This window comes from Artibeus jamaicensis, unplaced genomic scaffold (genome assembly GCF_021234435.1).
Source record: "Artibeus jamaicensis isolate MK-2021 breed Jamaican fruit bat unplaced genomic scaffold, CSHL_Jam_final contig_64, whole genome shotgun sequence".
Taxonomy (NCBI): Eukaryota; Metazoa; Chordata; class Mammalia; order Chiroptera; family Phyllostomidae; genus Artibeus; species Artibeus jamaicensis.
The window spans coordinates 4,941,323-4,956,287 of NW_026521911.1; the positions used below are offsets into that span (position 1 = coordinate 4,941,323).

The 14,965-nt window shown below is 36.6% G+C and overlaps 1 protein-coding gene across 2 annotated transcripts in view; it reads left to right on the top strand.

Annotated features, from left to right (window-relative positions):
* The window catches only part of ACER3 (alkaline ceramidase 3), a 115,981-nt gene that overhangs the window by 49,675 nt on the left and 51,341 nt on the right, over nt 1–14,965 (top strand). The window lies entirely within an intron of this gene.

Here is a 14,965-nt window from a genome sequence, read left to right on the forward strand (position 1 = left end):
AGACATAGAAAGGGTGAACCACAAAATAATGAAATTGGTTACTCGAGGGGCTGTACAGAGAGGATAGAGGAGAGAGAGACGTTTCTCTGTATACATTTGTATTTCATTTTGGAAGCATGTTACAATTTTACATATTCAAAAAATATAATTAGAACAACCAGAATAGGAGTAGGAGAAATGAAGGGAGGGATCCTAGACTTGAATACAAAGAAAAACAAATTGCAAAAGGCACACCTGATAAAGGACTGTTAACCCAAATATGCATAAAACTTGTCGTATATAAAATATACAACATTTATATAAAATATAAATGTAAAAGTCAACAATAATGAAACAAGCAACCTACATAACAGACAGATACCTCACCAAGGAAGATATGTGAATAATGAATAATATGAAAAGATACTCCACATCAACTGTCATCAGGGAAATGCAAATTAAAATAACAGTGAGATTCTACTACTTATCTATTAGAATTGCCAAAATACAGAACACTGAAAACACCAAACGCAGCTGAAGATGTGGAGTAACAGGAACTCTCATTCATTCCTGGTGGGAATGCAAAATGGTATGACCACTTTGACAGTTTCTGAAAAAACTAAACTTATAGTCACCATATGATTCAGCAAGCATGCCCTTTGGTATTTACCCAAAAGAATTGAAAACGTATGTGCACACAAAAACCTTCACACATGTTTTAGCAGCTTTATTCATAATTGTCAAAACCTGGAAGTGACCAAGATATCCTTCAGTAGGTGAAAGTGTAAATAAACTGGTACTTCCACATGATGGAGTGTTTCAGCACCAAAAAGAAGTGAGCTATCAAGCCATGCAAAAAACAAGGAAGGACCTTAAAAGCATATTACTAAGTGAAAGAAGACACTCTGAAAAAGCTACATTCTGTATGATTCCAACTATATGACATTCTAGAAAAGGCAAAACTATGCAGAGAGTGAAAAGATCAGTGCTTTTCACTGATTGCCAGGAGTTGGGAGGGAGAGATAAATAGCAGATTTTTAGAACAATGAAACTATTATTAATGATGCTATAATGGTAGATACATGTCATTATGCATTTGTCCAGACTTACAGAATGTACACCACCACGAGTGAACCATAATGCAAACTGTGGACTTCAGGTGCCAATGATGTATTAATATAGGTTCATCAATTGTAACAAATGTACCACTGTGGTGAGGTGCTAGTAATAGGGGAGACTACGCATGTGGGGGTGCAAGGAGTATAAGGTGTATCTTTTCCTCAGTTTTGCTATGAACCTAAAAACTGCTCTAAAGATATAAGATCTTGATAAAAAGTACTGTATTGTTTATCAAATGGAAAATATAACCACATAGGAGAAAGTGAAACTATTCAGTTAACTTTAGAATGGTAGTCTCATTACTTATCTCCAGTTTGAACACAAAAGGAAATTCAGTGAAATCTTGAACTTTACTTTTCTAATTTTATTTACTGTATAGTTATTGTTGGTGGTATGAGTATAGTAATTCTGGAGTTATTTTTGTATTCATATTAGGATTAAACAAATGAGGAAATGTAACTGATACTGTTGAAGGCTGTTTCTCATGGAAGAAAGGAGATAAATTTGGTTGGAGGAAGGCCAGGAAGACCTCTATGGTATTAAATTGGAATTAGTGGTATCAGCATGATTTAAAAAAAAGAAAAGATTTTCACATATTCTCTACTCTAAAAGGACCTAGAAGCAATGAGGCTTAAGTAGCAATGAACACTTTGAGTGTCAAGGCCTTCATTCCTAAACGTTTTTCCTCACTAAAAGGAATCAAGTTTTCTTGGAGAAATGGTTGATTCTTGGGACGAGGCAAGGAAAATACAAGATGAGTCTGGAACATTTTGTCATGCCAAAAAGTACGTAAGAGCTCAAAAAATGAGCGGGTTGTGCTAAAATGACATAGAAGGCAGTTTGGCAAAACTGGGATAATCTGAGCTTCCAAATGAAAGATAACAGTATCAAGTTATAACACATGGTATAAAGAATTCACAATTTCATATTAACTATCAACAAACAAATGGTATGAGAAGAAAAAGCATTTTTTAAAGAGCAGAATTACCAGCTATAAATATAAACAAAATGACGGGGCTTTTAAAAAAAGAAAAATAACCATTTTGGACTACCATCGTAGTAATTGATTCAGTAAGAGTCATCAGTGAATGTTAAAAATTTGGGGTGAAAGTATGTGGATTGATAATTACATGATAATTACACATCCTGAGAGTGTCTCCTGACAGATTACTCATCAATTACAAATGAAAAAATGGTAGCACTGCAGAAATCTGGCCAATAACACTTTATTCAAATAATTAAATTGAACGTCATTAATAATGGTATAAAGAAACTGGTTCCTCCTGGAGCGAGGCACTGAAAAGGAAGCATCATTTGTGCAGTATTGCTACTGAAAGTGCATAACATGCATCAGATGATGAGAAGAATGTCAGAGGGACCCAAAGTGAGGGCACTATGAGACAAGTGACCTGTTTGTGTATAAAATAATAATATTGCATTAATGATAAATTTTCTAAATTTGATCATTGTACTGTGATTATATAAGAGAATGTCCCTACTTAGGAGACACACGCTAACATATTTAGGGGTAAAAGGTCATAGTCTCTGCAACTTGTTCTCAAATGGTTCAATTTGAGAAATGAGGAAGAATTAGGGAAATTAGAAGTTAAAACTTTTTAAATATTTTTCCCACCTATGTCCTATAGCAATTGCTAGTTCTCCCAGTAAGCATGATGTCAGTTTAATTCACCATCCCAGTTATAGCTGCTTTGAAACCACCTAATCCCTTTGTCTATCTTTCTCTTCTTCTTTGTTTATTTTTCTACTGCATTATATCCCAAGTATACACACTTTATAAAAGGAAGAGATCCTCATAACAGATCAACAGAAGAATCAAAGATATCTTCTCTGATTGTTTTTCTAATAGGTCTCAGTAAAGTTTGCTATTAAATTGAAGAACAAATAAGAACCTAGTACTTGTTTTAAGTAAACATTTTTTAAAGGATTTTATTTTTAGGCAGAAGAGAAGGCAGGGGAGTAGAGAGAAACATCAATGTGTGGTTGCCTCTTGCACAACCCCTCCTGGGGACCTGTCCTGCAACCTGGGCATGTGCCCTGACTGGGAACCCAACCAGCAACCCTTTGTTTCGCAAGCTGGTACTCAATCCACTGAGCCACACCAGCCAGGGCTAAGTAAACATTTTAAAACCAAAATTATTCCTGCTTATATAGAGAGAGATGATGAAGAATTCAAATGAGTTTACTATTCCTTGATCTATAATAAAACTAGGACAATAAATTGAAAGTATAGGCAAGTTATTTAAAGCTAAATTCTGTCTACCTGATTATGGTTATTAAAGAACAAAACTTCAAGTAAATTCATAGAACATGATTGGCGTTATTAGGCAATTTATGAATCAGGCAGCATCCCATCTAGTAAAGACAAAGGTGTTCTGAGAAGCTGCACAAAATGAAGGCTTTTTATAGGGAAAAATGGTCATGGGGAGGACAAGAAAGTTAAAAGAGTGTATTACCTCAGGCATCACCTTCCCAAGGGGGAGGGCAGAGAGTGTCTTCTGAGGCAGATTACCTCGGTAGCACTGACCAGGAAATTCAAGACTGATAGGTTTAAAATTCCACTCTTGGGAGAGGCTGAAGTTGCATTTAGGTTAGGTATTAAGTCTTGATGGGGCTTTACTTTAGCACAAGGGACTCCATTTTGGGTCTTCATCTTGTTTCTTATTAAGATTACTTAGTGTTTGACTTTAGGACTGAATTTTGCAAGTTTCATGTGATACCGGCTTAGTCCTTAATTTTTATGAGGCCATAAAATTTGCTATTAATATTGCTGGGGTTTGAAGAGACAACAGTAGTTATCATTCATAGAACATTTATTATATACCAGGCTCTGTAGAAAGTACATTAATTTATATTAACTCCTCATAACCTCTCTTATAAAGTGAGATTGAGAGGAACTCTTCAATCTCACTTTATAAGTACAGTATTTGAGAAGTACCTTGACTAAGATTACACAGCTAGTGAATGGTGAAGACATACCTTGAACCCAGATCTATATGCTTTTACAGTCATACACCATGTAATGTTTTAGTCAACTGAGGCCACATGTATGACGATGGTCCCATAAGATTATAAATGGAGTTGAAAAATTCCTATTATCTAGACCTAATGCCATTGTGACCATCCTAATGGAGCACAAAGCATTGCCCACATGTCTGTGTCGGTGCTGGTATAAACTAACCTACTGTGCGGCCAGTTGTAAATACAGCACACACAACTGTCTTACTTGATAATTAATGACTATGTTGCTGATTTATGTATTTATTATACTTTATGGTTATTTTTAAGATTTATTTATTTATTTATTTTTACAGAGAAGGGAAGGGAGGGAGAAAGGGAGAGAAACATCGATGTGTAACTGAGAGAAACACCAATCAGCTGCCTCCCACATGCCCCCAACCAGGCACGTGCCCTGGCCTGCAACCCAGGCACGTGCCTTGACCGGGAACTGACAGGCAACCTTTTGCTTTGCAGAATGAGACCCAACCCAGTCAGCCACGTCAGTCAGGGCTATAGCTTTATGGTTATTTTACAGTGTACTCTTTCCAAAAAAAGTTTGCTGTCAAACAGTACGCTGTGTTACACTGGCAGCCACCTCATCTTGTGTTTACTGAGTCTCTTGATTGTATCATTTTCTCTTGTGATTGATTTAATCTCATGCTGTATTGTTACCATTAATGACTACAGCAAGTGATTAACCTAGAAACAAAATTAAAAATGATTGAGGACTATGAAGATGGAAACTCAGTGATGGTTATTGCTTGCTGGTCAGGCATGTCCCATTTCATTCCACAATAGCTATAGTTTTAAGAACAGAGTGACAGAAACTGTCAAAGGATCTGCCTTGTTAAGGCAACGAGACTAACAAAAGTTTGAGAAGGGCCTACATCAGACCTAGAGAAAGCTCTGATAGACCAGATTGAAGAGCAAATATAGAAGTACATCCTCCTCAGCAGCGTGGTGTTCACGGCCACAGTAAAACATTTGTTAGTGATGATGACAGAAAAGGCTGGACCGGACTGTGATGTTGAATTTACTGCTAGCTTTGGGGTTTAAACGATTCAAGAATCATTATTCATTATACAATGTGAAAGTAAGTGGTGAGTCTGCAAGTGCTGATACAAAGGGAGCTGAAGAATCTTTAAAAACTCGAGATAAGCTGATCATGGAGGAAAATTACTTGCCAGAGCAAATATTCCATAGGGATGAAAACCTCCCTATTCTGGAAACAGATGCCTGAAAGCACTTTCATCTACAAGAAGGCCAAGTCAATGCCAGGTTTCAAGGCTTTTAAACTGGATGATAATCTTGGTTGGAGGCAATATTGCAGAATACAAATTGAAACTGCTTATAGTCCAGCACAATGAAAATGTCAAGGCCTCAAGCATGTCAGTACACACTGCCATTGTACAACAGAGGCAATAGTGAGTCATGGACGATCCACCTCCTTTTCCAAGATGCCCTCCTGATTTGCTATGCTAGGGAAATGGGGAAGTACTCTTTGGAGAGTAACATAACTTAAGATTTTGCTTGCTATTAATAATGCTCTTAACATCCTCCTTCTACTGGTGATTTTTAACTCAATATCCAAGTGGCTTTTCACCTTCCAAACATTACTTCTTTGATCCAACCAGTGGATAAAGGAGTTTCAGCAACTTTCAAGGCCTGCTGTCTGAGGCAGACCTTTGCCCTGGCTATTGCTGCAACTGAGGAAGATACTGATGCAATTTTGAAAGGATTACATCTCTGACTGAAGCAGTGACTACTTGGGCTAGGAGTGGTGTTACCAAGGAAGATATGAATGGCATGTAGAAGAAGACACTCAGGAGGTTGGTTCATGGCCTCAGAGGATTTTCCAAGGGTAAGAAGTTTGCAGAAATCAACAAGGCTGTGGTTGAGATAGCTAACAACTTAAACATGATTGGGAATGGGGATGACATCGAGGAGCTCCTCCAGGTGATTCCTGAGGAGTTGGCTGATGAGAAGTTGTTGGAACTGAAATAGGAACACATAGTTAGAGAAGAGGAAAGAAAACAAACCACAGGAGGAGAAGAACACTCAAGAAAGTTCACAGTGAAGGGTTTAGCAGAACCTTTTGCAGTTCTCAACAAGCTCCTTAAAAATTTTGAAAACTTGGACCCCAACACCAAAAGGTTTTCACTTTTAGAGAGAAATGTTCATAGCACATTATCTGTTTACAAGCAAACCTATGATGAAAAAAAGAAACAAACCAAGCAAACCACCAGGAGAACCTCAGACAGCTTCTTTAGTAGGTGTTCCAGAAGAAGACCTTGTTGTCACAGGAGATGACGGCTCCATGTTTGTTATTGCCCCTGAAGACCTTCCAGGGGGACCAGATGTAAAGGTGGAATAAAGTGATATTGATGAAACTGATACTGTGTAGGTATAGGCTAATGTGTGCTTTTGGTGTCTTAGTTTTTAACAAAAAAAATTTAAAAATAAGAGTGAAAAATTTAAAAATAGAAAAAGCTTACAAAATAAAGATGTGAAAAAAGAAAATGGCCCTGACTGGTATAGCTCAGTGGATTGAGTGTGGACTGTGAACCAAAGGATTGCCAGTTTGATTTCCAGTCAGGGCACATGCCTGGCTTGTGGGCCAGGTCCCCAGTAGGGGGCACTGGAGAGGCAACCACACACTAATATTTTTCTCCCTTTCTCCTTCTCTTCCCCTCTATCTAAAAATGAATAAATAAAATCTTTTTTAAAGAAAGAAAGAAAATATTTTTGTACAGCTATATAGTGTGTGTGCTTTAAGCTAAATGTCACTACAAGAGTTGAAAGTTTAAAAAAATAAAAAGTTTATATAGTAAAAAGTTACAGGAAACCAAAGTTAATTTATTGTTGAAGAAAGAAAAATATTTTTATAAATTTAGTGTAACCAAAGTGTACAGTGTTTATAAAGTCTGCAGTAGTGTATGGTAATGCCCTAGGCCTTCACACTCCCTCACCACTCGGTCACTGCCTGACCTAGAGCAACTTCCGGTCCTGTAAGCTCCTTAAATGATAGGTGCCCTAAACAGGTGTACCATATAAAAAAAACCCCTTTTATACTGTATTTTTACTGTATCTTTTCTATGTTTAGATATGTTTAGTTACACAAATACCATTCTGCTAAGACTGCCTACAGTGTTCAGTACAGTAACAATGTGTGTAAGTTTATAGCCTAGGAGCAATAAGCTATACCATATAGCCCAGGTATGTAGCAGGCTCTATCATACAGGTTTGTGTAAGTGCACTGTATGGTGTTTGCACAAGGACAAAATTGCATAACAACACATTTCTCAGAACATATCCCCATCATTAGGTGGCACATGGCTGAAATCATTGAGCTTTAAGCCAGTAATTTAAAACTGCATTATCTAAAATAGAACCAAGCCAAAAAGTCTGTTCCATGAGATTTAATTTTTCTCTTTACTCCCAAAATCACAAATTGTGGTTTATCTTATTCCTTTCAAACAACTAGAACAGGAACAGAACCACAGAAATGGAGATCACATGGAGGGTTAGCAACAGGGGATTGGGAGGGGGAGAAAGAGGGAAAAGGTACAGAGAATAAGTAGCATAGATGGTAGGTAGAAAATAGGGAGAGAGCAAGAGTAGTGTGGGAAATGTAGAAGCTAAAGAACTTATGACCCATGGACATGAACTAAAGGGGGGGAATATGGGGGGAGGGGGAGTGCAGGGTGAAGGGGAATGAAGGGGGAAATGGGACAACTAACTGTAATAGCATAATCAAAATATATTTTTAAAAAGTTTATTGGCCCTTTGATATCATCTTTTGTAATGTGCCTTCTTTGTGATGAGTCTTCTACCCATTTTTAAATTGGGTTGTCTGTCTTTTTTTATGTGACTTTTGTGTCACATTTTCTGGATGTAAGCCTTTTGTCATGTATGAATTGTGAATGTTTTCTCTCAGTCTTCAGCTTGCCTTTTTACTTTTCTTGAGAGTTTGAAAATGAGCCAAAGTTCTTATTAATTTTTAAAAGGCAATTCAGGTACACTGTTCAGTAACTAATATGTTAGCCAAGTTTCAGTGATCATATTGTTTTTCTATTGTGCCTATAATAAAGTACTATAAATTAAGTGGGTTAGACAATGAGATAAATGTATTGTCTTACAGCTCTGTAGATTATAAATCTGACACAAGTTTCACTAGGCTAATATCAAGGTGTAGGCAGTTTTGTGTTCCTTTCTGGAGGGTCTCTAGGGAGAGAGTCAGTTTCTTTGTCTTTCCCAGCTTATATGGCTGCACATACCCCTTTCCTCTTCACAGTTAGTAACTTTACATATCTCTGACCATTCTTCCATAGTCACATCTCCCAAAGGTTCCTGTTTTTGACGATGCAGATGATTAGGTTGGCATACTGTAATAATTTGTTTAAAGCAACATAGTCACAGGGTTAGGATGTACACATCTTTTGGAGCTGTTGCTCTGCCTACTACAGTAATGTGGTAGCCCATGAGTTGCTAAATTAATGTAGTAGCCCACCTACTAATGTTGCAACATCCTTATGTAGAATGGGAAGGAAAAAAGTAATCTAAAACACATTGATAAAACTCAATAGGATATTCTGGCTTCTCTGTGTATTACTACTATAAGGTTATATACTAGATTAGTGATAGATTAGAAAAGGGAGTGAGCGATCAATTCCCTTTAGAGTAGGTGGCAAACAATTAGAAACACCATTCTTAAATACCCTAATGCAAGGGTGTCAAACTTATTTTCACTGGGGGCCACATCATCCTCTCAGTTGCCTTCAAAGGGCTGAATGTAGTTCTAGGACTGTATAAATGTAACTACTCCTTAACTAGGGGCAAGGAGCTTGGTGCTGCCACTGGGTAGAAACAAGGTGCCAGGCTGGATAAAACTTAGGTGGAGAGCCGGATTCAGCTGGCAGGCCTTGTGTTTGCCCCCTGTGCGGTATTGGCTTCCCATCAGTTTAGGGATAAAGTCCAAACTTCTTAGGACAGCTCTACAAAGCTCATGTTTTTAACCGTAGCACTCTACTACCTCCCTGATGTGACAGTGCATTTCGTTTCTAACGTGAATGCTAAGTTTAACTGGAAAGTGCAACTCTACATGCCCTATAGTTGTAGCTGACATTGTTTTGACACTACCAATAACACTAAATCATTCATAGATTTAAAATAATCACACATTATACTGTTAATGCCTTTGGTACTTTATAATTAATATGTCCTTCTTCTTAATCTATGCTGGGTCCCTTCTTACGCATTATGGTAAATCATGATGTAATTTAAAAGAAACTGGGTATTTCTTGGGCTTTTAATTTTGTGTCATGGCAAATAAGTTAACCTACTTCCAAAATCTAAATATTCCATTCTCTATGTACATGAATTTTCTCATATCTTGAGTTAGGGATTGGAAAATAAAAAATTTTGATAACCTATTTTATGCCAGATACATGCTAGGTAATTCACAGGTAACCTTTCATGATAAACATTGTTGTTCTTATTTTACAGATGAGTCAACTGAGTCTCAAAGAGATTTAAGCAACTTACTCAGGTTGATAAGTAGTAAATGATAGACCTGGGCTTCTAGTTAAGGCCTGATTCCAAAGCCACTATGCACTCTTTCTACAGTCAAAATGAATATGTATCAGAAAATATCTTTATTCTGTTGTAACCTTGAAAACTTTGACTGGTAGCATGCCAAAGTATTTGAATCAAGATGTTCCAACACAGTGAAATTCTATTATATGCTTGAGAGGCTCTTAAAACTGTAGTCAAGTGCTATGAAATGAACATTTAATCAGAAGATACAGATGGGACATTGACCTCTATTCCAATTCCATTACTATTTTGACTGCCTCAGTTTTCTTTTCAGCCATGGCCAGAGGGGAAAACTTGTCCCCGTTACTTGATTTTTGAAATGCTCTGGATAATTCCTATAACTGTGAATTTTATTTTAACTTTGATGACTCCATCTTTTCAATGGAAACATTATATAAAATGTTAACTAAGAGTCACCCTTATATTAATTAAATGTTTCATTCTCCGAGTGATTGGACCAATCAATTTGCATGCAAGAGGAAAAAAAGAAAAATGCTTAGATTTATCTCCAGAATTTCTAATTTGTGTAATTTAACAATCAATGAATATTGTTTAACATGTTTCACATTTGTTCTGTTGGCCTAAATAACTCACCTTCCCATTCTTGAATTTTTTATTTGTGTCAATTTGGATAACATTTCAGAAAATATGCACCTATTGATAAATTATAGCCTGCCAGTGCTGAAAAGTGGTTTACTGGGCTAAATTTTATCCGTTTTCTCCAGCTAGGCAGGCCTCTTTCAATTCAGCCATTTTTCCTTTAAAGAAAGAACCAATTTGAAAACCTATATTTCTTGGCAGGTTGAGCCTAATCTGTATTCTCTGCCTTACTAGCCGCATCTTCTATGACCCAGTCACATGTACATTACACTATAGCTTTGTCCACCTACTCACTAGTCTTAGTGACATGTTTGTATACGTCTCTGCCTGTAACCTCTTTGTCTAGTAAGTTCACCATGTTTGTCATTCAAGATTCATTTTAGGTGTTATATACTCTATAAAGCCATTCTTTAAACCTTCTTCAGCTCCCTTATAGAATTAGATGACCCTTTTCTGTACTCCCAGTCAATATAACGTACATCTCTGTTGCTGCATTTAATATACCATATTATAATTATCTGTTCACTTCCCCTAATATTTTTAGTAATGAAGGGGAAAAGTGGCAGAATATGAGGTTGGGGAGGTTTAGGCAGAGGCCAAATTATGCAGGTCCTTACCATAGGCCACAGTAGGTATGCAGTTTATAAATAATATACATGTATGGGGTTGCTAAAAATTTTTTTTGCTGTCAAAGTTGGGAGACTAGTCCTGTAGACATTGTTCTCCCCTGTAACCAGAATTATGTATTTTAGAATGCAAAACTGGTCATGTTAATCTTTGTCTGTATATGTATACAGTTGTCCCTCAATATCCACAGGGGATTGGTTCCAGGACCCCCTCAGATACCAAAATCTAAGGATGCTTAAGTCCCTAATATCAAATGGCATTAGTATTTGCTTATAACCGCTGCACATCTTCCTGTGTACTATTTCTCCCAATTACAGTTTATCTTTAACATTATTTTATATTGATTTCTGGTGTATAGTACAATGGTCAGATGATTGCACATCTCACAGAGTGTCCCATTCCCCACCCCAGCTTACACCTCCAGCACCTGCCCGGGCCCACACCCAGTCCATGCAAGTACAGTCCATGGTAACGCTATGAACTGAATTCCCCACGGTGTGGCCCACATCTCCGTGACTAGTTCGAAACTACTGATTTGTGCTTCTTAACCCCTTCACCTCTTTTACCCAATTCTCCAACCCCTCTCCCTTCTGGCGTCAAGCAGTTGGTTCTGTGTGTCTACAAGTTTATTTGAATTTTGTTTGTTCATTTATTTTGTTGTTTAGATTCCATGTATAAGTGGAATCACATGGTATTTGTTTTTCTCTTATTTCACTGAGCGTAATACCCTCTAGGTCAATCCATGCTGTCTCGAATGGTAAGATTTCATTTTTATGGCCAAGTAATATTCCTTTGTGTGTGTGTATAGATGTGTGTGTGTATATATATATATATATATATATATATATGTGTGTGTGTGTGTGTGTGTATGTATATATATATATATATATACACACATATATATATACCAGAATTTTTTTGACCACTCATCTACTGATGGGCACTTGGGTTGCTTCTATATCTAGGCTACTATAAATAACACTGCAATTAACATAGAGGTGCATATGTTCTTTCAAATTAGGGTTGTTGTTTTTTTTTTGTTTCTTCAGATAAATACCTAGAAGTGGAATCGCTGGGTCATCGTAAAGTGGTTCCATTTTTAATATTTTGAGGAACATCTATACTGTTTTCCACAGTGCCTGCAGCAGCCTACATTCCCACCAACAGTGCATGAGTGTTTCCTTTTCTCTGTATTCTCACCAACACTCGTCATTTGTGGATTTATTGATGATAGCCATTCTGACAGGTGTGAGGTGAACTCTCATTGTGGTTTTAATTTTCATTTCCAATAGTTAGCAACATTGAGTATTTTTTTCATATGTCTGTTGGCCATCTGTATGCCTCTTTAGAGAGGTGTCTGTTCAGTCCTTTGTCTATTTTTTAATTGTTTTTTTTATGTTCAGTAGTATGAGTTTTTAATAAATTTTGGATATTAACCCCTTATTGGATGTATCATTGATGAATATTTTCTTCCATTCAGAAAGTCATTTTTTCATTCTGTTGATGGTCTCCCTTGCTATGTAAAAACTTTGGTTTGATATAGTCCTATTTATCTATTTTATTTCCTTTGCCAAGGATATATAACAGAAAAAAATATTGCTAAGGCAAATGTCAGAGATTTTACTGCCTATGTTTTCTTCTAGGAGCTTTATGGTTTCAAGTCTTACATTTAAGTCTTTAATTCATTTTGAAGTTTATTTTTGTAGATGGTGCAAGGTAGTCTAGTTTCACATTTTTGCATGTATCTGCCCAGTTTTCCAGCAACAATTATCAAATACACTGTCTTTACTCCAGTTTTCCTGTGTACTTTAAATCATCTCTAGGTTACAGTCACACCTCAAATATACTGTGGGTTTGGTTCCAGACCGCCACAGTAAAGCAAGTATCGTAATAAAGCAAGTCACACGAATTTATTTGTTTCTCAGTGCATTTTGTAGAAGCTTTGTTTACACTGTGCTGTAGTCTATCAAGTGTGCAATAACAGTATGTCTAAAAAAGCAATGTACATACTTTAATTTATTATAAATACTTGATTGCTAAAAAAAAAATGCTCACCATCATCTGAGCCTTTAGTGAGTTGTAGTCTTCACTGGTGGAGGGTCTTACCTTCTTTTTGTGAAAAATGCAATGTCTGTGAAGGGCAATAAAGTGAAGTACAATAAAACGAGCTATGCCTGGATAGGAATGTTCACAGCAGCATTATTCATAATAGCCAATACATGAAATCATAACACATCTTTCTTAGCTGAAGCTGTCATAACAAAAAATCATTGACTAGCTGGCTTGAACAACAGACATTTATTTTGTTACAGGTGCTGGTCTAGTCAGTTCCTGTTGAGAGCCCTCTTCTTAGCCTGCAGATGTTGTAGGGCCCATTTTTGTTGCTTGCAGGTGCAGAGAGAGTGACGTCCTTTCTCTTCCTCTTACAAGGACACTAATCCCATTTTGAGGTCCCATCCTTATGACCTCATCTAAACCTAATTATCTCCCAAAGGCCCCACCCCCTAACACTATCATGTTAGGGGTTAGAGGCTTCAACATATGAATTAGAGGGGACACAAACATGCAATTTATAACAATGTCCATAAGCTAGTGATGGATAAATGAATGTAGTATGTCCATACAATGGAATATTATTCATCCATAAAAGGAATGAGTTATTGATACATGGTATAACACGAATGAACCTTGAAAATGTTATTCTAAGTGAAAGAAAGACAGAAAAGGCTACCTATTGTATGATTCCATTTACATGAAAAGTTCAGAACAGGCAAATCTAGACAGAAAGTGAGTTAATGGTTTTCTAGGGCTGAGGAGGGGATAGATATCAGGAGAAATAGAGAGTGACTACTAATAGGTATTAGCTTTCTCTTTGGGGTGATGAAAAATGTTCTAAAATTAGGTAGGATGGTTGCATAACTTTATGAGAGTACTAGAAATCAAATTGTGCACTTCCAGTAAATTAATTTTGTAGTATATACCAGTAAATTGTATCTCCATCAAGCTGGTAAACTTTGCAAATATTGGTGGTTTGCTTTAAAGTATCAAAATTTAAAATATTGTGTGGAAGAAAGTGATGCTATTCTGTTACATTACTTTGAATTTTAAATGGGTTGTTGAAAAGAAATAAATTTTACAGAGCTCTAGAAAAATCAGACTTTTACACTATATGTAAGCAGTACCAAGATAACATTTGAAAAGGTTTGGGTCCTCCAGTGAGGTGTGATTAAGTGGTCAGTCTCCCTTTCAGGATGAGAACTCATCCCACTGTACTTTTATTTTTTTACTTCATAGTATCTTGTGTGACTTTAAATAATTCATGGTGTTTATTTTTTACCCTTTCATTAACTTACCTACCTTTGCACCTTCTAATTTCTCCTTTCGCAAAAAGACACCAACCATCCTGCTTCCCCGTTTCTTTAATAAAACAAGTACAATAACATTTTACTTCTCTTGTCTCATTTTGAGCAGTAAAAAGAATCTAATCATTTGTGTGGTGATTTTCTTTTTGATAAAAGCAAGAATAACAAAGAGTTTGAAATTTTTCTCAAGTAGCTTTGTACAAATTATTTTGGTGATGCCCACATTTACTACATTTGTTGGGCTAACCTCTATGCATCTTTAAGGCTAAGTATCCTGGTATCCGCATGACTCTAACTTTCTTCATAAGTGCCCTTCTTCTATGCTCCCATGGTACTCTCTGCATATCTCCATATCATACCTCCAGGTACTGGCCTCTTCCAGTTATCAGCCTGTGCCCTCCATTAGACTATCTGCTTCACTAAGGCCAAGAGCTGGGCCTTATCTTTGTACCTCAGCATCTGTAACTGACTTTGGCAAATAGGTTCTTAATAAATGCTTGTTGACAGAAGCTAAGGAATCACACTAGAAGCTCAGTTACCACATGTGATAGGGGTTGATATTTGGTCAGTTGATTTTTAAAAAGTCAAAGCATATAATTATTGAAAACATATATATACACCCACCTTCAAGGTTTATTTTAATTAAAATGTAGTTGTACCATCTT